At 42.1% G+C, this 23,393-nt stretch overlaps 1 long non-coding RNA gene and 1 other non-coding gene across 2 annotated transcripts; both read right to left on the reverse strand.

The window, feature by feature from the left end:
- Positions 1–4,466: 4,466 nt before the first annotated feature.
- On the reverse strand, positions 4,467–18,794 carry LOC122696216. Its single transcript, XR_006341712.1, has 3 exons — positions 18,678–18,794; positions 6,733–6,837; positions 4,467–4,725 (listed from the first exon to the last, which is right to left on the reverse strand). It is a non-coding gene; the product is annotated as an uncharacterized LOC122696216 (long non-coding RNA).
- LOC122696678 lies at positions 10,962–11,088 on the reverse strand. The gene has a single exon (XR_006341812.1). It is a non-coding gene; the product is annotated as a U6atac minor spliceosomal RNA (small nuclear RNA).
- Positions 18,795–23,393: the final 4,599 nt, after the last annotated feature.

Below are 23,393 nucleotides of genomic sequence, written 5' to 3' on the forward strand. Positions count from 1 at the left end.
ATCTTTTGACTCTAAATTTGGGATTCTTTTTTTTAATCATTGTGCTCTGAAAATAGTCATTATGTTAAGAAAATGCTATCACCAGACCACTTTTGCTTCATATTTCTGCAGTGGATTTGGTGGCTACTGTTTTCCATTTTTGAACATAAAAAACAAAGGCTCAAAAAGCACTTGATATTTTCAGCGCTGATGAATGAGGAGCTTCTTATTTAGACCCTGTTTGGAAAAAAGTTGGTCTCTAAATAGGGGCTCCGCTGGTGGCCCAACAGTAAAGAATCCACCTGCTCTGCAGGAGACCTGAGTTCTATTCCTGGGTCGGGAAGATCCCTTGGAGAAGGAAATGGCAATCCACTCCAGTATTCTTGCCTGGGAAATGCCATGGACAGAGGAGCCTGGTGGGCTATAGTCGATGGGGTTGCAAAAGAGTCGTACTCGACTTACAAACTAATCAATAACAACAGAGTGGGTGGCAGCACTCGAGAAGTTTATTATTTGTTGGGCACCAAGGCTGTGCTTGATCCAGTAGGAAAACAACGTATGGTACAGTCTGTGCCTTCCCTAAACCACCTTCTCAGGCTTTTTGGCTTATGTCACAGAGGCTAAAACAAGCAATAGACCAAAGGGTGTAATGTAAATCTTGGAAAGTTTTTGCTGTTAAATAGAAACCATATTAGCAGCAAAGCAAATCAAAACACCTGTATACATTTTATACACTTAACCAAAATATTAGAGTTAATTATAGGTCTATAAAATGGTGGTTTGCAAGGCTAGGATTAGCGACTTCTCTGCACCTTTTCAAACTGACTCTCTTTTGCCACAGATCTCCCTTTCACTTTCTTCAGCTCTCTTTCTAAGGATTCCCCAAATGCATATCCCACTGGCCTTCAACAAAATGCCCGCACATCCACTTATTCTTGGTCCTAATAAACTGCTCTCTTTCACATTCTTCTTTTAATGTGCAAATATCCCATTGAAAGGTAATATATTACATTCTTCATGCAGGGATGGCCAATTCTAGGCAAATCTGGCACATTCCCAGTCTATGGCAGACGTGCATGCTTTCTTGGGGAGTCTGGAGTTAAACCCTCAACACACTGCACCTGGCAGCCTCCCCAGGCCCATCGAAGTTGGCACATGAGCTGAAACCTGTTTGGCATCCTTGTTCTAGCAGTGTAAATCGAGTGGGTTGATAATACAATATCTGCTTGGTAGGTTCTAGAAGCAGGAAAACTGTGGTTTATATGGGCGTGAGAGGAACTATTAAGGTCAAGCTTATTCTACATCACAACTTCACTCCAGGCTCTTTGCTCAATACTGTTTTAGTAGGAGAAATAAGACACTGGGGTAGCTGATCTACAAAATAAAACTTTGGGAAACATTTACTTTACAGCAGTAGGATATTGTCAGACCTCCCTAAGTGGGTAACCATCCATCTCCCAACAGCTCATTCATCAAGCCTTGCACACAGATATTCTTCTGTTCCTAAGCCAAGTAAAGCCCAGAGATAATGGGTCTGAAATTGTTAAATGGAAAATGTTGAGCAGCTACTCACTCCCAAGGGGAGTTTGATAGTGTCACCCAGAAAAAAACAATGAAGTCAATGTCTCCTGCACACTGGGGAAGACGTTCTAGGTGTTGTGGTGTTGCTTGAACAACTTGAGTTTGTTTTCTTCCTACCAAAAGTCAGTCCTTGTGACCCCTGTCATATAAAAACAGAGCAAAAATCATACAGAGAGAAGTCCTTTTAAGACAGTAACAGCTGCAGCTGGTGCATCGCAGAAAGCACCTTGGAAATGAAGGAAGCTTAAAATAAATAATAGCAACAGGAGTGAAGGCTGTGACGGTCCATTCAGTTCTGTTCTCGGCCTGACATTTGACCTGAGACCAAATGTTCAGTGGCCTGCATAGAAGTCTTGCATTGTTCCTTCCAAAAAAGAATGATGTAGCCACTGAAGAGTACAATCAAAAAGTATAGACTACATTGACAGAAAAGGGGGGGCGTTGGGGGGTTCATACTGGACCAAGGTAGAATTATGTAGAAGTTTCTGAGAGCTTTTAAACTATTTTGCCACGCTCGGGGATACAGATGAACATGGACATCCAAACACATCCCTCATTTTACATGGGATCCAGAAACCCTGTGAGAAAGAGGTGGAATCCAGTAGAGCTGCAGTTCAGATGTATAGAAACTGGATGTATGGACTGTGAGCCTAGAAGAACAGGCTGAGAAGAGAGATGGTAGGACCTTCTATAGAGCCAGCTGGACTGATGATTGGGACTTCAGACTGCCCAGGAAGCAGTGTTCTAGGGGTGGCTGGGCTTGACCGCCTTGGCTTCCAGCTCCTTCAGGGACAAAATCTGTGCCTGGGAAGAGGGGGCCATGGCATAAAGGAGAGAAAAGAAAGAACCGTACTAGCAGCCACCAGTTCAGTCTTAGGAAACCTTTTCCCCTTGGTGGGATGCTATGAAATAATAGGACCCATTGAGACAGATGGAAGGCTTTTGCTGCAGGTCTGATTAAATGTGAGATGAACACATCTCTCAACCCTTTGTGGACTTTTTAAACTTGGGTCACACTGTCACATATAACAAGTGTGAATATATATGTTTGTTTACATTTCTAACTCAACAATTTTGTGTTTAGTTCTCCACAAAGACTGGTTCACTTATTCTCAAATCATCTTTGCTTTTTAAAGAATTAAGTTAAAAACAAGCCAAGTTTAGTTACTATAGATCTGTAATTCTTAAACTCTAGCTGGCATCAGAATCACCTGGAGAGCTTGTTGTTAAAACAGGTTGCTGCACCCCACCCCAGAATTTCTGATTCTGTAGGTCTAGGGTGGGGTCTAGAATTTGTGTTTCTAGCAAGTTCTTTGGAGGTTCTGCTGGTTAGGGAGCATACTTAAGAATCATTGCTGCAGATAATTTTCTGGACCTGGTAGTCCTTTTTGAAAATATTCTGGAGACCAGAATGAAACATGAGATATCAGCCCCTTTCTTAACAAAGTACATTCCTGGCCAGGCAACCCTTCTAAGATTTTCCAAGGGTTTTTACGTCTAATAATAATAGATCTAAGAAGATGCCTTCTTATATCTTCTCTCAAATTCTTTGTTTGACCCAAATCCTTACAAAATCATATAGAATGGATATTTTCATTACTATTTCAACTTCAAACTTGACCACAGTAAATAAGAACAAAGAACACTTGATATTTTCCAATATCTGGTATTTGAAACTTGTTATCCAGGGCACGTCAATCCTGGCATCATAATTTTTTGGACTAAGAATATCCGTTTGAACTTAGAATAAATGGAATTCATAATATTATGGAAACTGTGCCGCAATTTCTGACCCCTAAATCTAGATACATCGTCTGATGCATGGTCCAAGTACATGTTTTGAAAATATGGCAGAATGTTTAAAATTAGAACTCTCCAATAATATCCTGGACATATGATTGTCTTACATATGATAGTTGTTCATTTATTCATTCTCCAATACATATTCATTGAGTCTTAGGTCAGGGGTGGGTCTAGGTGCTATGGATACAACAATAAATAACAGCTAGACAGGCTTGTGTCACGGTTGAAGCACATTCTGGAGCCAGACTGCCTGGATTCAAATCCCAATTCTGTCACTTACTAGCTTGGCAAGTTACTTAACTCCTTTGTGCCTCAGTGCCCTCATCCATAAGATGAGAATAAAAATGGCATCTATCTGATGAGAGATATGAGGGTTAAATGAGTTAACATTTGTAAAAAGCAGAGAACACTATCTGGTATATTATATACATTTTTTATAAACTTTGTCATAAATACACCTGTCTGTGTCTTAAGAAGCTCGTAGTACTGGGGCATAAAGAGTGACATGTTAAGAAATGAATACAATGTGATGTAATAAATGCTATAATGAAGGTATGAGTGAAGTGCTGGACTTTCTTTGCTGCCAAATGGACTAGAGTAAACTCTCTGGGCTCTGGACTGCATGTGCTTGCCATCTCACTTCCCTCTCTAGAACCATGCTGAAGAAAATCCAGCACATTTTTAATCTTCCTTTTTATAACTGCTGCTATGAAAACAACCACCATTATGCTAACATATAATTACCACAAGTAGTTTTCAAAAAACCTTCCTATCAAATGTAAATGATAGTGAAACTCATTTAGGAGACCACTAACTTGGATTTTATAGTGTGCAGAGGCAGTTTATGTGAAAATAGGATTAGGCACCTGTTCTGCAGTTTCTGCAGTTGAAACTTGGGTGGGGCACCAAGTGAATTAGATACGGCAGTAACTTGTAGAAGGAGGGTAGACAACTCAAGAGACCTTGCCAGTTTTAATGGTGAAGGTCCCACTTCCCAGGAACCCCCTCAGTCTCAGGCAAGGGGTTAAAATCATTGCAACCATATTTTAAATATAATTTTTATTTTAAAATTTATTTTTGGCTGTGCTGGGTCTCTGTTGCTATGTGGGCTTTTTCTCCAGTTGCAGCGAGTGGGCGCTGCTCTTCACTGCAGTACACAGCTTCTTGTTGCAGTGGTTTCTCTTGTTGCAGCTCGGGGGTTCTAGAGTACTGACTCAGCAACTGTGGCACATGGGCCTAGTTGCTCTGATGCATGTGGGGTCTTCCCAGGTCAGGGATCAAACCTGCGTCTCCTGCATTAGCAGGTGGATTCTTGGGCCACCAGGGAATCCTCATTACAACCATTTTAATAGGAGCTGGAAACTTTAAAAAGAAAATAGAAAACTACGATAATGTTACAATGGAATATTACTCAGCCATAAAAAAGAATGAAATAATCTGGAAACTTTAAAAAGAAAATAGAAAACTATGATAATGTTACAATGGAATATTACTCAGCCATAAAAAAGAATGAAATAATGTCATTTACAGCAACATTGATAGGCCTAGAAATCATCATGCTAAGGGAAGTAAGCCAGACAGAGGAAGACCAATACCATGTGATATCACTTCTGTGTGTAATCTAAAATATGGTAAGGATGAACTTAGTTATGAAACAGAGGCAGATTCACTGACAGAGAAAACAAACTTGTGGTTACCAAAGGGGAAAGAGAGAGGAGGAGGGATAAATTAGCAGTTTGGGATTAGCAGATACAAACTGTTGGGTTGGCCAAAACATTCAGAGATATTATGGAAAAACCTGAACGAACATTTTGGCCAACTCAATGCTATACACAAAATAGATAACAAGGTCCTACTGTATAGCATAGAGAACTACATTCAATATCAAAAAATTATGAAAATTATGAAAAAATATATATACATATGCATCTACACATATGTATGTCACCCTGCTTATTTAACTTATATGCAGAGTACATCATGAGAAACGCTGGGCTGGAAGAAGCACAAGCTAGAATCAAGATTGCCGGGAGAAATATCAATAACCTCAGATATGCAGATGACACTACCCTTATGGCAGAAAGTGAAGAGGAACTAAAAAGCCTCTTGATGAAAGTGAAGGAGGAGAGTGAAAAAGTTGGCTTAAAGCTCAACATTCAGAAAACTAAGATCATGGCATCTGGTCCCATCACTTCATGGGAAATAGATGGGGAAACAGTGGAAACAGTGGCAGACTTTATTTTTTTGGGCTTCAAAATCACTGCAGATGGTGATTGCAGCCATGAAGTTAACAGACGCTTACTCCTTGGAAGGAAAATTATGACCAACCTAGATAGCATATTTAAAAGTAGAGACATTATTTTGCCAACAAACGTTCATCTAGTCAAGGCTGTGGTTTTTCCAGTGGTCATGTATGGATGTGAGAGTTGGACTGTGAAGAAAGGTGAGCGCCAAAGAATTGATGCTTTTGAACTGTGGTGTTGGAGAAGACTCTTGAGAGTCCCTTGGACTGCAAGGAGATCCAACCAGTCCATCCTAAAGGAGATCAGTCCTGGGTGTTCACTGGAAGGACTGATGTTGAAGCTGAATACTTTGGCCACCTCATGCGAAGAGTTGACTCATTGAAAATGCTGGGAAGGATTGGGGGCAGGAGGAGAAGGGGATGACAGAGGATGAGATGGCTGGATGGCATCACCGACTCAAAGGACATGGGTTTGGGTGGACTCCAGGAGTTGGTGATGGACAGGGAGGCCTGGTGTGCCACAACTCATGGGGTCGCAAAGAGTCGGACACGACTGAGCAACTGAACTGAACTGATATACATACACATATGTATTTTTAATATATGTACATATGTTTATATACATATATATAGCTGAATCACTTTGCTGTATACTACAAACTAATACAACACTGTAAATCAACTATACTTCAATAAAAAACACAATGTTATATGTCAATTATATCTCAATTTCAAAAACAAATTAAAACCGGCGTGTTGCAAAAGCACTATTTCAAATTTCATACCAAAAAGAAAAGAAAGCAAGTAAAAGAAAATGCAACTACTGCATCCCTTGGATTGGGGATAGTTGAAAAGCATAGTAGAAATCAACAGATATTTACTGACTTTCTATTGAGGGGAGATGAACATGTTCCTGTCATTGATAAGTTGCAATCTGATTTAAGGAACAAGAAGTAAACCAGTATAAAGTTAAATCAAAATATAGTTACATGTCAGTTCAAGATAAGAGAAATGATGGTACAAAATGGTTAACAGCCCATCCATTTTCCATTTTAGAGTTGCTATGGGAATGGAGTTCAGAGGAAAGGAAGAGCTCTCACTGGGAAACAGTTATAAAGTGGCCCTACCTCATGGTGGTTCATAAGAACTGGTGGGACTTTGAATCACAGCAGTGGTGTTGAAGAAGACTCTTGAGAGTCCCTTGGACTGCAAGGAGATCCAACCAGTCCATCCTAAAGGAAATCAGTCATGAATATTCATTTGAAGGACTGATGCTAAAGCTGAAACTCCAATACTTTGGCCACCTGATGCAAAGAACTGACTCTTTTGAAAAGACCCTGATGCTGGGAAAGATTGAGGGCAGGAGGAGAAGGGGTCGACAGAGGATGAGATGGTTGGATGGTGTCACCGACTCAACGGTCATGAGTTTGGGTAAACTCTGGGAGTTGGTGATGGACAGGAAGGCCTGGTGTGCTGCAGTCCATGGGGTCACAAAGAGCTGGACATGACTAAGCGGCTGAACTGAACTGAACTGAAGTGAGCTGAGTGATGGGAGGAGCCTATGCAGGTGTTGGTACAGCACAGGTGACGCACAGGAGTGGGAGCAGCATTGGGCAAATCCAGGCGACAGGCAGTAGCGTCTTTAGAGGAGGTGAAGGAGAGACGGGGGCATGCAGTTAGCTTAACACATATTCACACAAAGCTCTGCAGAAGCACACACTCTCTTAAGCGTGGGTTGGAAGACCATTTGTCAAAAGACCACTCTCTTTCCCTTGAGTGAAGAAATACTACCTTTCCTCCTAAATCTTTCCTTTATATTTTCTGTAGAAGGATTTCCAAAGTCTGTGTTTAAACCCTAAATACAGTGGCTGTCTTAGCTCTTTGTTTTGGTTAACTAGTGTTGGGGGACAAAGCTCTCTGATACCTGCTGTGGGCTGCCTCCCAGCCTGATGGCCTCAGGGGAATCCGCCTTCCTCCTCAGCAGCAGGCTGCCCCAGAGCACAAGACAGCCGAAGCTCCCAGGCCTTCGTAAGTTCCAGGCCCCAAACCTAGCCGTCACCATCTCTGCCTCATCCTTTGGGTTAAAACAGGCCACAGAGCCCCTGAGACTCAAGAACAGTGGTCTACATGGACGTGAATGTCAGAGGCCTGGGTCCTCTGGGGCTACCAACGTGGCAGCCTGCCGGGCTCCTCCTGAGGCTTCTATTGCAAGGCTCTTCTGTCAAGTCTCTCTTTTACCACGAAGTTTTACCTAACATCTAATTGCATGCACCTCTGCTTAAAGGAAGAAGGCAGCCAACCGTCTGTTTTCCGGGAGAACGAACCTAAACAGGAAGTTAGGTCTGCAGAATCTTAAAAGGGACAGCTGTGTAAAGACTGACCCAGGCCCCAAGGCTGGGTGGGGGCCCAAGCCCAGGACAGAGGATCTGGACAGGGAGTCCAGGGTTTGGATTTAAGACGTCAGGGCTGGCCAGCAGCCCGTGTGCTTCCGGCAGGAGCGCCGCGGGGTTCTTGTTCACATCTGTAGGGAGGGGTACCGCAGGCAGAGAATTCCCCCGGGTCACCCGCAGCGCGCTGGCTGCCCGACTGCCAGACATCCGAGAGCTCCCCAGGTGAAGTCAGACTCCGGCAAGACGGGGGAGATTTGAGCCTTAGGAGAGCTGTCCTGGATTCCTGGGTCTGTTGATGCCAAATGAATTTTATCCGTGTATCATCCTGCGGTTTCATAGGATTATTGACAATCACTCTCTGCACTGCTTTCCTTTATCTTTCTCCTCTCCCCTCCCCACCCCACCCCCAGTCTCTTTTCTTCGAGACATCAGGTGCAGAGGTGAGGTGAATGAGCACTGATCTCAGAACGCCTTCGCATCGGCAGACTGTACAGAGCCCTCTTTTGTAAAATTTGCTTCCCTCCCTTCGCACCAGCCACTCAGCCCGACTGCCTGCCCCCTGCAGGCATTCCCTCCCACGTGATGGATAAGTGCTGTTGAATATACATACCTCCTTGTACTAGATGGAGTGTTGTGTGTTTGTGCTTAAAATACTTAAGCAAGAAAGGGGACCCAGTTAAGCTTCTTCCTCCTTATTTATTTATTTATTCATTTGGTTGAACTGGGTCTTAGTTCCAGCATGCGGAATCTTTTTTAGTTGCTGCCTGTGGGATCTAGTCTCCTGACCAGAGATCTAACCTGGGCCCCCTGCGTTGGGAGCTCAGATTCTTAGTTATTGGACCACCTGGGAAGTCCCTGTTTCCCCTTTTGAGGAGCTTTGCAGATATCCTGCTCAATAACTTCTGCTCCCACCTCCTCAGCCAGAACCACCTGCTCCTGAAAACCTGAGAGGCGGGGAAAAGTAAGCGACCACCCTTACTGAACTGAACATACTGACGTTTGCAGTAAAACAAATGTTCATCAGTGGGGAAGCAGGGGAAATGGCTGTGGGTAGACATCGGCTACCTCTGTCCCCTGTGGCAGAGATTGCCTGCTCTCTGGGGGCCCCGATGCAGGGACAGAGGCAAGGAGACAGGAAGGCTGGAGAGAAGAAGCTGGCTCAGCTCCATCTGGTCTGCATCTACCTCCTTAGGAGCTGTGATAATAGAAGGCAACCACAAGGGAGGTTCCCTATAAATGTGCTGTCGCCCTAGAGGGCATATGGCCACCTCATCTTGGGATCACTGTAAAAACAAGGGAAGTGTAGGAAATGGGTAGGGATAGACACCTCGTGAATATGAACTACAAGTAAGGGGGAGGGGGGTTTCCTTCACATCCTTTTCTTCCTTGCCGTCACTTGAAAAATATCCCCAGTGTTATTTTTCAATGAAAATGTTTGTCAAGTAAGTCCAAATTTAAAGATAACAAATTTTTGATGAATATTTTGTATTCACCACATAAACCCAAGTGAAGAAGGAAACACTTCAAAGTGCTAAACTAAAAAATAAATAACAAGAAAAACTCTCTCCAAGTTCAGCTCAGCTGAGCTTCAGTCCCAGTTATTGAACAAGTGATATACCCCTTGCTGTAGCTTAGAAACAAATGAACAGTCATTGATTATAACTTCGGTGTTTTGGGGACTATCACTAAATTACACCGCTAGCTTTCCTGGGTCTCCAGCTTACAGACAGCAAATCTTCTCAGAATTTTTAGACTTCATAACCACATGAGCCAATTCCTCACAAGAAATCTCCATGAACCTACCTGTACCTCTGCCTCTATCTCTGGCTCTGACTGTCTTTACCTCTATCTTATTTGTTCTGTCTCTGGAGAACTTTGACTAATACAGTGAGTGATCTTTGGGAGCAATTACTGATGTTTCATTATCCTGGTTCTAAGATGCTAATCCCAGCAAGGCATATTTCTCTTGATTTCTTTTTGATACTTTTTTCTGTCTAGACATTAGTGTGGATTTATTCTTACACACCTATTTATTCTTGTACCTGCAATTATCTCTCAAGCACAGAAAAGGGACATTTCACCCCCCAATTTTTCTCCCCCTGTGAAACCTGCAAGAGAAGTCCCTGGGTGTCTACGTACCTATTGCATTTCAAGCTCTAGCACTAAGGTCCTGCTAACGCTATACTGTGCAGAAGGAAATGGCAACCTAAGAATACTCTGGTATTCTTGCCTGGGAAATCCCATGAACAGAGGAGCTTGGTGGGCCACAGTCCATGGTGTCACAAGAGTCAGACACAACTTAGCAACTAAACCACCACCAACCCTATACTGAGATGAACTAGTGACTGCCTTGTTTTCTTGATGTAGGGTCAACAAGCATTTCCTTGGCTCTTGGCAAAAACATACTTTGTTGTTCAGTTTCTAAGTCATGTCTGACTCTTTTCGATCCCATGGACTGTAGCACACCAGGCTTCCCTGTCCTTAATCATCTCTCAGAATTTGCTCAAACTTATGTCCATTGAGTCGATGATGCCTTCCAACCATCTCATCCTCTGTCATCCCCTTCTCCTGCTGCCCTCAATCTTTCCCAGCATCAGGGTCTTTTCCAATGAGTTGGCTCTTGGTATCAGGTAGTCAATGTATTGGAGCTTTAGCTTCAGCATCAGTCCTTCCAATGAATATTCAAGACTGATTTCCTTTAGGATTGACTGGTTTGATCTTGCTGTCTAAAGGACTCTAAAGAGTCTTCTCCAGCATCATTTCTTTAGTGTTCAGCCTTCTTTATGGTCCAGCTCTCACATCCATACATGAGTACTGGAAAAACCATAGCTTTGACTATACAGGCCTTTGTTGGCAAAGTAATGTCTTTGCTTTTTAAAAATTTTTTTTATTTTTCAAATTTAATGTTTATTTTTCACAAGATAAATCATCCTTTAAAATACATTCCCCTACTTTGGAAAGCACAAAAAAAAATTTGGTTAGATGCCACAAAGTAGGTAGGCAATGCCTTAATCATATGCATGTTGTCAGGCCCAAGAGCCTCTTCCATCCTTGTCAAGAGGAGTGCTAACCTTCTCTCCTTTCATACAACACACGTCTCTGCTTTTTAATACACTGTGTAGGTTTTTCGTAGCTTCTCTTCCAAGGAGCAGGTGTCTTTGAATTCCATGACTGCAGTGATTTTGGAGTCCAAGATAATAAAATCTGCCAGTGTTCCCACTTTTTCTCCATCTATTTGCCATGAAGTGATGGGACTGGATGCCATGATCCTAGTTAGGTTGAGAAATTGACAAGCCACTGGCAAGAAGGGTGAAGAGCAAAGAGGTGCTAAGTTTCCAAAAACACCGAAGTTACAATCAAAGACTGTAGCATTATTTCTAAGCTATAGCAAGGGGTCCATCACTTGTTCAGTAACTAGGACAGAAGCACAACTGAGGTGAATTTGGAGAGAAATAGATCTTCACCCCATTTGAGAAGACCTAATGAAATAAGAGAACGATGGGCTGCTTTGGCAGTCAATCTTTTTAGGAAATCTTGGGACACACCTTCATAACCTTGCCAGAGTCATTACTAGCTCTTTGCTTTGAAAAGTGGGGGCTACTTCCTGTGGTAATTAGATTTAATTCAGCAGTATCTTCTCATCAGAAAACCCAAGCCTCCAAGTTTCTTTGGAAACCACACCATTCACTCAGTTCCAACAAGTCTGTCTCTTCTCATTGCTGTTGGCAATCGGGTGTCTAAGTCTAATTTCTTCAAGCCAACATATATATGTATGACAGTCTCATAATTACATAGTCCTCTGCATCACAAGGCCAGAAAGCAATTTGGTGGGTTGGCACATGCCCCAGGGTTTACTTCTATTTTTGTCCAATTCAGCTCTCTTCTTACTTAGAAAAGCACCAAATAATCCAAGACAGAAAACTGCTGCCAAGCAGGCCAGGATAATTCCCGTAATGTCAGTCACTACTGTGAGGAAGTGGGGGGAGGGGAAAACGTCTCTATCCTCTTGTCACAGCCTTCCCAGGTCCAGAACTGAATCCGATTCATGCACAAGTACAGTAGGTCCGAGGCAAATCCCGCAAAGAATCTGCACCCTAGCCTCCTCTGTTTTTTTCTCTATGCGTGGAGTCCTTATCCCAATCTCCAGGTACCTGTTACTCTCTTTTTCTCCACCTTATCACCTCTTAATTGTAGAAGGAAGGATAAAATCTGCCTTGGAGAGTCAGGGAAGCCTTTCACAGAGGAGGGAATGCTTGAACCAGGACACGAAGGGTGTGTGGGCATTGCCAGCTACACATCGGGATGGGGCGGAGAGAAAAGAATACGCAAAGGCAGGAAGGTCTAGCATATTTGAGGAGTTACAAAGAGTTTGATACTCTCAGAACATCAAATACAACAAGGAAGGATTTGTGAAAGTATGACGCTGGTATAAGACAAGGAAGTTTAGATAGAGAAGGACTCTGTTATATTGTCCTAGATGAAGATCCATTGAAAGTTAGCAGAGAATTAACATCTAGAGCTGCTTTGGAGGCACTGTGGTACATGGTGAGGGTGGGCAGGAGCTGGGTCTGAAGTCAGGGAGACCAGTAAAGGAGGATAGTGTTCATCCAGGAGAGAAATGATGAAAATCTGGGGGAAAAAAGGGGCAGCAACTATAGGAACAGATAGAGAAAGGTAAGTCTGAGAAAGATTTCAAGAGCTGATGATCAGGACTTGATTGTTTGATGCAGGGTCTGTGGGAGAGGGGCTTCCCAGGTGGCACTCCAGTATTCTTGCCTGGAGAATCCCACGGACAGAGGAGCCCAGCAGGCTGCACTTCATAGGGTCACTTAGCACACACATGCTGTCGGAAAAAGGGAATCTTGGATGATCCCTAGTTCTCCAGTTTCAATGTCTGAGTAAATGTGGGACATCCATTGCGACTGGGAGAAATGAAGAGCTTCAGGGGAAGACAAGGATCTCAGCTTTGAATATGCTGACCTCCAGGGAATATTCACTGGACAGTTGGACACATAGGCTTGGAAGTTAGGAGAAGTTGGAATTGGAAATTCAAGCTGAGACCCATCTGCATATGGTTGGTAGTTACATAGGCTTGGAAGTTAGGAGAAGTTGGTATTAGAAATTCAAGCTGAGACCCATCTGCATATGGTTGGTAGTTGAAGACCTGGGAAAGAAAATTTACCCAGGGAGAATGAATAGCTTCAAAAAGGAAAAAGGGCCAAGGAAGGACCAACAGCTGCAAGATGTAGGAGGCACATAGTAGAAGAGAAATCTACTAAAGACTGAAAAGTGACTGGAGAGATAGGAAGAGAATTGAGGTGAGTGAGAGGTGACATGGAAACCAGGGAGATGAAGAAGATACATTCCCGCCACGGAGGGGCTCACAATCCACTGGATCAGTTAGACCAAGAGGAAAATGCATCTCTGTGTTCAAGGAGGGTTACTCTCAGCCAAAGAGCTGGACGATCTAGGGGCTTCTTTCTTGTTTTTCCACTTTTGCACAACTCTTCTCCCAAGGCCTGAATTCTCTTTCTATAAAACAGGCACCTATGAAATTAGCTTATTATATGTAATAATATAATTACATATAATGTAATTAGCAGGGTTGTTTTCTTAGATGAATGAAGTTATGTCTATAGGATTCTTTGAAGTCGGAAGGAAACAAGGGTATTCTCATTTATCTTTCTCATTATATTTTCATCATCTGTAAAATTAATAGCTTTCAACATTTGTTACCTTCATTCTGTACTGAAAAACAAAACTAAATCTTAAATTTCTTGACCTCTAGATATAGCCTCTGAGAAACAAGTCTCAAATGACCACTATCATTCAGCCACCCATATCAAGTGTGTTCAACTTATTTTTTCATATTAAACCAAATAATAAAATTTTAGCAAATATAATGCTAATGTCTACATTTAAAATCTGAGAAATTCACACTATCATTTGGGTAGTTTTGTTTTTTAGCCTTAAGCTTCTCAGTTCAGTTCAGTTCAGTTCAGTCGCTCAGTCGTGTCTGACTCTTTGCGACCCCATGAATCGCAGCACGCCAGGCCTCCCTGTCCATCACCAGCTCCCGGAGTTTACTCAAACTCATGCCCATCGAGTCAGTGATGCCATCCAGCCATCTCATCCTCTGTCGTCCCCTTCTCCTCCGGCTCCCAATCCCTCCCAGCATCAGGGTCTTTTCCAATGAGTCAACTCTTCGCATGAGGTGGCCAAAGTCCTGGAGTTTCAGCTGCAGCTTCTGTCAGACCTCTCCACCATGACCCGACCGTCTTGGGCGGCCCCACACGGCATTGCTTAGTTTCACTGAGTTAGACAAGGCTGTGGTCCTGTGATCAGATCAGCTAGTTTCTGTGACCTTAAGCTTCTAGGAATCATCTATTTTTAGAAAATGTTGCTACATGTTCAAAATGTTCTTCTTGCTTTTAATAAAGTGTTTAGTATTATCATTTGCTTGAGTTTATTCAATAATGTGTCAGGTCCTTCTAAGGAAATTTGGCCATTGCTCTAACACATGGAGTTTAAAACCAAACGCCTGCCTTGTAAGGACAAGCCTGAGAAATATTCAGGAACGAGAGAGAGAGAGAGATACTTATAAGTATAGCTTCCCCAAACCCCATTTTCTACCCAAGTTTAATATGATGTAAGTAGGTATTTATAAAGCACTTATTATCATAACTCACTGGTCATTTATTTCTCTATGTCAGTTTGCGTCATTTATGCTATTCAGAGATGCACTTAGTTTTCAAGTGCATTGTATTATTTATAAATGGTGATTTTACAATGGCATCATCACCTTCATTTGTAACCACTTATCGATAAGAAATTTCTATTAGGCCTTTCTGTGTAGAGCTATCACTATTATTCTTTACGTTTGGGGAAATTCAGGGCCTCAGTAACCCTCATTAAATGGTACTGAAGTTAGGGGGAAAAAATCCTGTGAACCTAGAGATGGGTGGGTGGAATTAGCCTCATTTTGAGAGGTTAAAGTGTTTGGTGACAAATTTCACAGAGCAAAAGAAGTAATTTGAAGACACTTTGTGAAACACAAAATGTTCTGTACTTGTTGCAGCAGTGGTAGGCAGCTAGAATTGAGTTTTTACCCTGTTTTGAGTGTTTTGAAGAGCATCTACCTTGTGTGTGTTCTCAGTTGTGTCTGACTCTTTGCAACTCCATGGACTGTAGCCCACCAGGCTCCTCTGTCCATGAAATTTTCTAGGCAAGAATACTGAAGTGAGTTGCCATTTCCTATTCCAGGATCTCTTCCCAACCCAGGGATCAAACCCGCGTTTCTTGTGTCTCCTGCATTGGCAGGCAAATTATTTACCACTGAGCCGCTTGGGAAGCCCAAGTACTTACTGAGCATTTATTAAATGAATGGGTGATAGAATGAATAGATACAAATTGTCTTCGTATAGGCCTTGTGAATTGTGGGCCAGGAGGAGAAGGCCATTCTGAAGATGAAGATAATGGACTTGAGAATGATGAGAGGGAGCTAACTGACACAAGACCATGCATGCAGGCTCAGTCACTGAGTTGTCTCTGACTTTTTGGGATCCCATGGACTATAGCCCACTGAGCTCCTCTATCCATGGGATTTTCCAGGCAACAGTACTGGAGTGGGTTGCCATTTCCTTCTCTAGGGGATCTTCCCCACCCAGGGATCCAACCCATGTCTCTTGTATCTCCTGCATTGGCAGGCCAATTCTTTACCACTAGTGCCACCTGGGAAACCCTTTGTAAAACACAAGATCACTTGTTAGCAACATATATTATTTTTGGAAAATTGCTGGATATTGCTTTTGAATAATTAGGAATTGGTCATTGGGTTAGTGGAGATAAAATACTACCCTCTTGATCTCTGTTGCAAGGACATATTTTAGGTAAGATGGCCACACAGTGTAACAATTGCCTCAGTAATTCCCTTAGGCATTGGCCAAAATGGACTTGTCTTATACCAAATGCCATGTAAATTTATATTAGAACAAAATTTTAATTTAAATCTAAATATGCCTCATTCTAGTACATTTACCTGTCATTCCAGTTCTATAGCTCTAGCTTAATATTTTCAATATATGTATAGGTATGTGTTTTTCTTATCTTTCTTTTTCATACTTGCAGAAGTTTAATGTAATGCAGTGTCCCAGTTGGTGGTAGTGGTAAAGAACCCACCTGCCACTGCATATTTGATCCCTGGATTGGGAAGATGCCCTGGATGAGGAAATGGCAACCTACTACAGTATTCTTGCCTGGAAAATCCCATGGACAGAGGAGCCTGGCAGCCCATGGGGTCGCAAAAAGTTGTACATGACTGAAGCAGCTTCACACACACACACACACACACACACACACACACACACACACACACACGCTGTTTCATAAGCAGGTTGTTTAATTGAACTAACTCACTATAATGGATAAAGGCCTGACCTATGGAATTAAGCATGGGAAGAGGAAAGAGAACCTGGACCATAATGACAGGCTTACACTTAGACTGCCAAGGGGGTAAGAAGGTGATGTTATTTTGAGCTCAAACCTTAGCTATATAAGCTGGTCCTAACATTTGAAATAAATACAATTTTAGAACTTTTTTCTCCTGTGAATTTATTTTTTCCTTTTTTTAAGTTACACCTCTTTTTTTTTTTTTTTTAAATGTTCATTTATTTATTTAGCTGTGCTGGGTCTTACTTGCAGCATGTAGAATTTTTAGTTGCAGCACGTGAACTTAGTTGTATCTTGGGAAATCTAGTTCCCCGGCGTGATTCTTTCAAACTAAATTCCCCATGCAACAATATGCCAACCAAGAGAGATTTTGACACCATCTACTTGTTTCCACCTCAGAGCTCCATGAACTGGTCATGTCTGATGAAAGTTGTAGCAGGAGTCCTGAAGCTGAACTGAAATCAATAGCAGACCGTCTTGGATTTCTTTTAGGTGAGCTCATCCAGCCCCAGTCATGCTCTGGTCACAAGAGGAAACTCCCCTGTTTCCATTTGCTATCATCATCCTTTTTTGTGCTGCAGCAGTGCTACATGTAGAAAAATGGGTGAGCTTTGTCCCTGGGCTTGTGCTGACATCTGAACTCTGCCAGCTCGTTTCATCCCGTCAGTCTCGCTGTTTCCTTCCTATCTTTGGCACTGCTTGCTTTGTGTTCTGGTTTCATAGGCAATTGCTTCATTAAGTTTGAAAAATTCATGATGAGACATGTGATCACAACTATTATCTCTTTCATAGTGACGTACAGGGTGTATTCTTTGCCTCCTGTCTGGTTCCCTGCTCTTTTCTACCTTTTATTTTTTTTTCTCTTATAGTATTTTTCTGTAGGTTTCTGTGCTAGTTTTTTTTTTTCTTTATGTTATTCATCCTTGCAGGATATGAATTTTTCCTTGATGAGCTGTTTGCAGAAGGTTTGTGAAGGAGAAGGGTCAGGCTAGCTGGAATTTCTCTTGATTTGGGGTTTTAAGTGAGTTTGTTTAGCTTTTGCTTCTCCTACTCAAAGATGAGCAGCTGTGAAGTTTTAATGACTCAAAGACTCTTCTCTGCTGCCACAGAGAGAGAGCTTCTCGAAAATGTGGCTAGTCTGTTCTTCGGGAAGCTCATCTTTGTCTTTTGATACCAAACGGGGTGCAGCTAAATTCTTGGTACCATCAGACACGTTTGCCCCAAAATTGCAAACAAGAGGGTTATGTTTTGCTCCTTGATTTGGAGAAGGGCATCCAGCTCTTTCTGAGATACACAGCCACTCTGTCGCCTTCCTATAGGTTTTTTTCTCTTCTTGTTCCCACATGTCCCCTTGGTCTTCAGTGGTTTTGGCAGCCCTTCCAACTAATTGGGGACCTGAGGTTTTATGTATCATCTACTTTCTAAGAAAAAGAATTTTAAAATTAAATTTATTTATTATTTTTAAATGAAACAACAAAGATGAATTGTTTAATGATAAAAGGTACAATTCACAAAGAAGATAGACATCATGAACAATTAGACACCAAACAACAAAGAAACAAAGATACACAAAGCAAAAATCAGAAGAAATAGGGAAAAGAAAAAATATAGTCATAGACATATCAACATTTCTCAGAAAAGGAAGTTTGTGTCTTTGTTTCTCTATATCTTTGTTGCTTTTGGCTGATTTCAATGAAGAGAAGAAGAGAGATGCTACCTCTATACCACTATGTATAGCTCAAACCAGAAATTGAAATTTAGGGGCTTTCGAGTCAGATAGACCTGGATTTGAATCTTGACTTCACTACTTGCCGTGTGACAAGCTGTTTAACCTTCTTGCTCCTCAGTTTTCTCATCTCTAGTAGGACTTTCCGGAGCCATCTCTAAAACAACTATTGAGAGAGTTGAAAGAGGTGATGCCTTTAAAGCTCTCAGGACAAAGTTAGATGCTCAGCAAGGAGTAGCTGTGACTACCAATTAGTGTCGTGACAGCAAACTGGAATTCAGCAAGCTCTATGTAGCAGCTAGCCTACTGTTATTTGGGGAAAATATCCTCCTAAATTAATAGAATCAGATGGAAGAGATAAGCGTTTCCAAAAATGTGTTCTGCTGTAAACTATTTAGTTGCTAGGTATGACTCATAAATCAAGGGAGGGGGTGGATTTCATGGCCAAATACGCCTAAGAAACATCATGTACCGCAATCACCCCTTTCAAGATTCACAAGGCACATACCTCTATGATGATGCTGCCGTGGGTCCCGGGGAACGTAATATACATTCTCATGACGCAAATTTATAGGAAAGAGCCTCTCCCACACACACAGGTAAATGTCTCAAGTGAAGATGACCGAAGTGGCAACCCTCCTCCCACAGAGAGAAACTGCAGAACCTCAACCATTAAGTCTGAGAGTCCTGGGATAACAGAGGGACCTGCTCTTCAGAAGTACTCTCATTCCTTTGCTATTCTGGCCTAGCACTCATAGCATGCTGGGCACGTACACTCACTCATTGAATCTTCAACTGTTTGAAGAGGTTATTTGTTCCCTTTTACAGATGAGGAAAGAACTCTTTCCCAAAGAATAAGGAAAGTGTGCCCTCCAAGAAAATGAGAACCTGGGTGAGGAGAATTGTTGAATATGTCCCTTCTAGTATGTGTGCACATTTTATTTGTTTAATTTAATGTATTCATTTGTAAAGAAATCAGTGTGTATGTGGCTCTCACTGGTGAATTACTGAAAGCCAATCCTCTAAGAAAAACACAGGTCTCACTGACTTGGGAATCTAGAGCCCCAGGTCCCCACCCCTTAATGCGTTTTTAAAAATTAATTAGTTTATTTATTTTGGCTGTGCTGTTATTTATTTGAGCAGGCTTTCTGTAGTCTGAGGGTTACTCTCCAGTGGCGGCGTGCGGGCCCCTCATTGCGGTGACTTCTCTTGTGGAATACGGGCTCCAAGTGCACGGGCTTCAGTAGTTGGGCTGTGTAGTTGCAGCTCCAGGGCTTGAGAGCACAGGCTCAACATTGTGGTCAATGGGCTTAGTTGCTCCAACACACGTGGGATCTTCCCGGACCAGGGATCAAACCCATGTCTTCTGCATTGGCAGGCAGATTCTTTACCACTGAGCCACCAGGGAAACTCTGTCCTTGATGTTTTGCAACAAGGATGAGGAGCATCGTATTAAAGTGTGTGTATGTGTGTGTGTGTATGTATGTTTGGGTAGGGCATCACAGTGCTCTTGAAACCATCATCCTTGAAAGGGAAGAAGAGGAAGCAGGGCTGGACAAAGGGAGAAGCTGAGTTATGCTGCAGACCCAACAAAGGGCTTTAACCAACCCCACAGGTTCAGGTCCGAAATGGTTCTGCAGAGGAGCTCCAAGTCTAAGTGAGGGGTTGGGATTTTATACCCCTTTGTTGATCAGTTATTGTATGTGGCCTACTTCTGGAAAGAGACTGGCTTAGCAAGGCAGTTTTTACCCTGAGAGGCAGTCCTCAAAGAGGGCTGGCAGCGGAGAGCTGTTTTTGGTCACATTTCCAGCGCCAGGAGCAAGACCTTCATTCTAGAAGGAGACTCAGGGGGCGCGTTGCAGCACCCACACAAGGAGCATCCTGAGACAGGGGTTTTTTATATATATATTTATTTATTTGGTCGTGTCGGGTCTCAGTTATGGCAAGGGAGATCTGCTTTGCAGCTCATGGACTCTCCAGTCATGGTGGGCTCAACAGTTGCTGTGTGTGGGCTTAGCTGCTCACTGGACCACCAAGGAAATCCTGAGACAGGAAGTTTTTATACACAGAAGTAGACAGGCAAACCACCCCAGGAGTGAGCACCCTCCTTGTAGTTAGTCTGAGTGTTTGTAGGAATGAATAGAGCTTTTGGAGTTTGGGGCAGAGTTTTAAAGGAGAGTTTTGGAGACAGGTACATCCTTGTCAACATTTCTTGTAGTCTTCTAGCGGTCATCCTAGACTGTGAAGTGGTATCTTATGACTTTAATTTGTGTTTTCTCACAAGTAATGATGTTGAACATCTTTTCATGGGCTTGTGTACCTTTCACGGCCACTTGTGTATCCTCTTTGGAGAAATGTGTGTTCAAATCTTGTGTTCACTTTTAAATTGAGACTTTTATGTTTTGTTGTTGAGTTGAAGAATTCCATGTATATTCTAGATACAAGTTACTTATCAACTATACAATTTGTAAATATTTTCTCCCATTTTCTCCCATTCTGTGTGTCTTCTTTTACTTTATTGGTAGTGTCCTGTGATTCATGAAAGCATTTTATTTTGAAGGAATTCAACTTATCTATTTTTTCATCATTTGTGTTCTTTCATGCCATATATTAAAAAAGTATTAGAAAACTTTGGGTCATGAAGATTTGCTCATTTTTTTTTTCTAAGAGCTTTATAGTTTCAGTCCTTACATTTAAGTCTTCCATCAATTTTGAATTAAAATTTGTATACTGAGTGATTTTGGGGTCCAACTTAATTCTTTTGCATGTGGAAATCTATTTGTTTCACCAGCATTTGTTGAAAAAACTATTCTATTCCCACTGAATTATCTGAGCACTCCTGTTGAAAACCAGTTGGTCACAAGTTCAAGGGCTTTTTTTTGGACTCCCAATTCAATTCCATTGATCTATAGATCTATCTTTATGTTATTATTGCATTATCTAGATAACCGTAGCTTTGTAATAAATTTTTAGTTTTTTTTTTTTTTTGGCTGAGCCCCATGACATATGAGATCTTAGTTCTCCAACCAGAAATTGAACCTGTGCACCCAGAATGAGATTTGCGGTCTTAACCACTGGACCACCAGGGAAATCTCCATAATAAAATTTTAAACTAGTGAGTCTTTCAACTTTATTCTCTTGCAAGGTTGTTTGGCTAGTTTGGGTTCCTTGAATTTCCATATGAATTTTAGGATAAGTTTGTCAGTTTCTACAAGAGAGTTAATATTCTGATAGGGGAATGCACTGAATCTACAGATCAATTTGGGGAATGTTGCCATATTCACGATATTAAATGCTGAGGTCTATAAATACAGATGTCCTTCCATTTATTTAGTCCTTCTTTATTTTCTTTCAACAATGTTTCATAATTTTCAGTATACAGATCTTGTACCTTTTTTGTTAAATTTATTCCTGGATATTTTATCTTTTTTGGTGTTATTGTAAATAGAATTATTTTCTTAATTTCTTTTTTGGATTGGTCTTGCTAGTGTGTAGAAATACTATTGATTTTTGTATATTGATTTTGTATTCTACAACCTTGTTGATCTTGTTTATTGTTAATAGTACTATTTGTGTGTGTATCTGTTGCACTAAATAAAAGTAGTGAAACTAGACATCCTTGTTCCTGATCTTAGAGGGAAAGCTTTCATCATTAAATATGATGTTGGGCTTCCCTGGTGGTCCAGTGGTTAAGACTCTGCCTGGCCATGCATGGGACACGGGTTCAGCCCCTGGTCTGGGAGGATCCCATATACTGCAGAGCAACTGAGTCCGTATACAGGTACTGAGCCCAAAAGCCTCAACAAGAGAAGTCACCACAAGGTGAAGCCCATGCACTGCAACTAGAGAAAGGCTGCTTGCAACAGTGAAGACCCAGCGCAGCCAGAAATAATTAAAAGTAAATAAATCAATATGATGTTAGCTGTGAACTTTTTGTAAATAGTCTTGAGTTACATAGCTTTTGACTGAAAGAAACAAAACACTCTAACTAAATTGATGAAACCACAAGGGATGTCACTGTGGCATAAGTCATGAGTAAGGAGGGGTTCCAGTACAGTGTGGATGACATCCTCAAGCATTCAGGCTCTTTCCACTCCTTCAGTCCATTGCCCTTAGTTTCATCCTAAGGTTGATTTTGTTTAGAGTGGTAAGTTACCTGCTCAAGTCATCAGGGCTACAGTGCTTCCTTGCTGAGGAATACCTGGAGAGAGAGGTGGTACAAAAGAGGTTTGGGGGGTGTCCTTGGAGCCGTTAGGTATGAAGCATCAAGTTAAGCATGCAGGAGGCATAGATGGTACCTCAGTGAGCACAGAATAGTCCCCTGATCCTTCGGTATCAGAGTCTTCACAGCTGTGTAGACACTGAGCATCTTGTCTGGTACCTGGAACGTCGACTTTGGAACACGGCAGAAAACTTACTGGAGACACAGTTGTTGGAGCTGTGTTTATGTATGCTGACTAAGGGCTTTCCCCTGTCACTGGCCGGCGATTGGATATCATTCTTGGGAATCCGGTTAAGCTCCTCATTCTTGAATAAGTATTTCAAATTCAAGAATGCAGAGATGATGCTGATGGGGATTCTCTGTTCTTTAATCTTCCAACAGCTCACTCATTCACAGCTACACTTGACTGTGCGCAGGATCTAAAACCAGGAAATGCCAGGCAGGGCTGCTTTATTCTCTAAGCGGAAAGGCCACTGCCAGAGCGGGGGGTCCCCAGGCCTGGGCTGTGTCCCACCTTTGCTGGGTGACAGGCACCTACGGCTTGCTTCAGTCACTGTCCTGCCCCCGACAGAGGCCACACCAACAAAGGTCAGTGGAGGAAGGGGGCTTAATATAAGGCTGTTTAAAAAGGTGTGGGTAGGGTGAAGAAAACCAACAAGTGATGCTGATACCTCTCAGGGTTAGATCACCCCCATCCCAGGTCTAAAGAGACAGGGGGAGGGAGTAGTTACGAAACTCAGAGAGAACAGCTGAGAAGAGGGACTGAACAGTGTCCTTCAGGAGAGAAATGCAGCCAATCTGAAGCCCAGCAAAAAGAGAGCCAGGGGACTAAATACCCCAACTTTTCTCTTCTCCCTCATCCAACTTGTGCTACTGCTTTCCACTCTCCTAACAACTCGAAGGCAGGGATACCTTGTGGATAAAGTTCATAAAGACTACCGAACTAAAGCACAGTATGGGCCAGAAAGTGCATCTGGTAAAAAAGAATGGAAAATGTCCAGC

Source organism: Cervus elaphus, chromosome 6, assembly GCF_910594005.1.
Source record: "Cervus elaphus chromosome 6, mCerEla1.1, whole genome shotgun sequence".
Classification (NCBI taxonomy): Eukaryota; Metazoa; Chordata; class Mammalia; order Artiodactyla; family Cervidae; genus Cervus; species Cervus elaphus.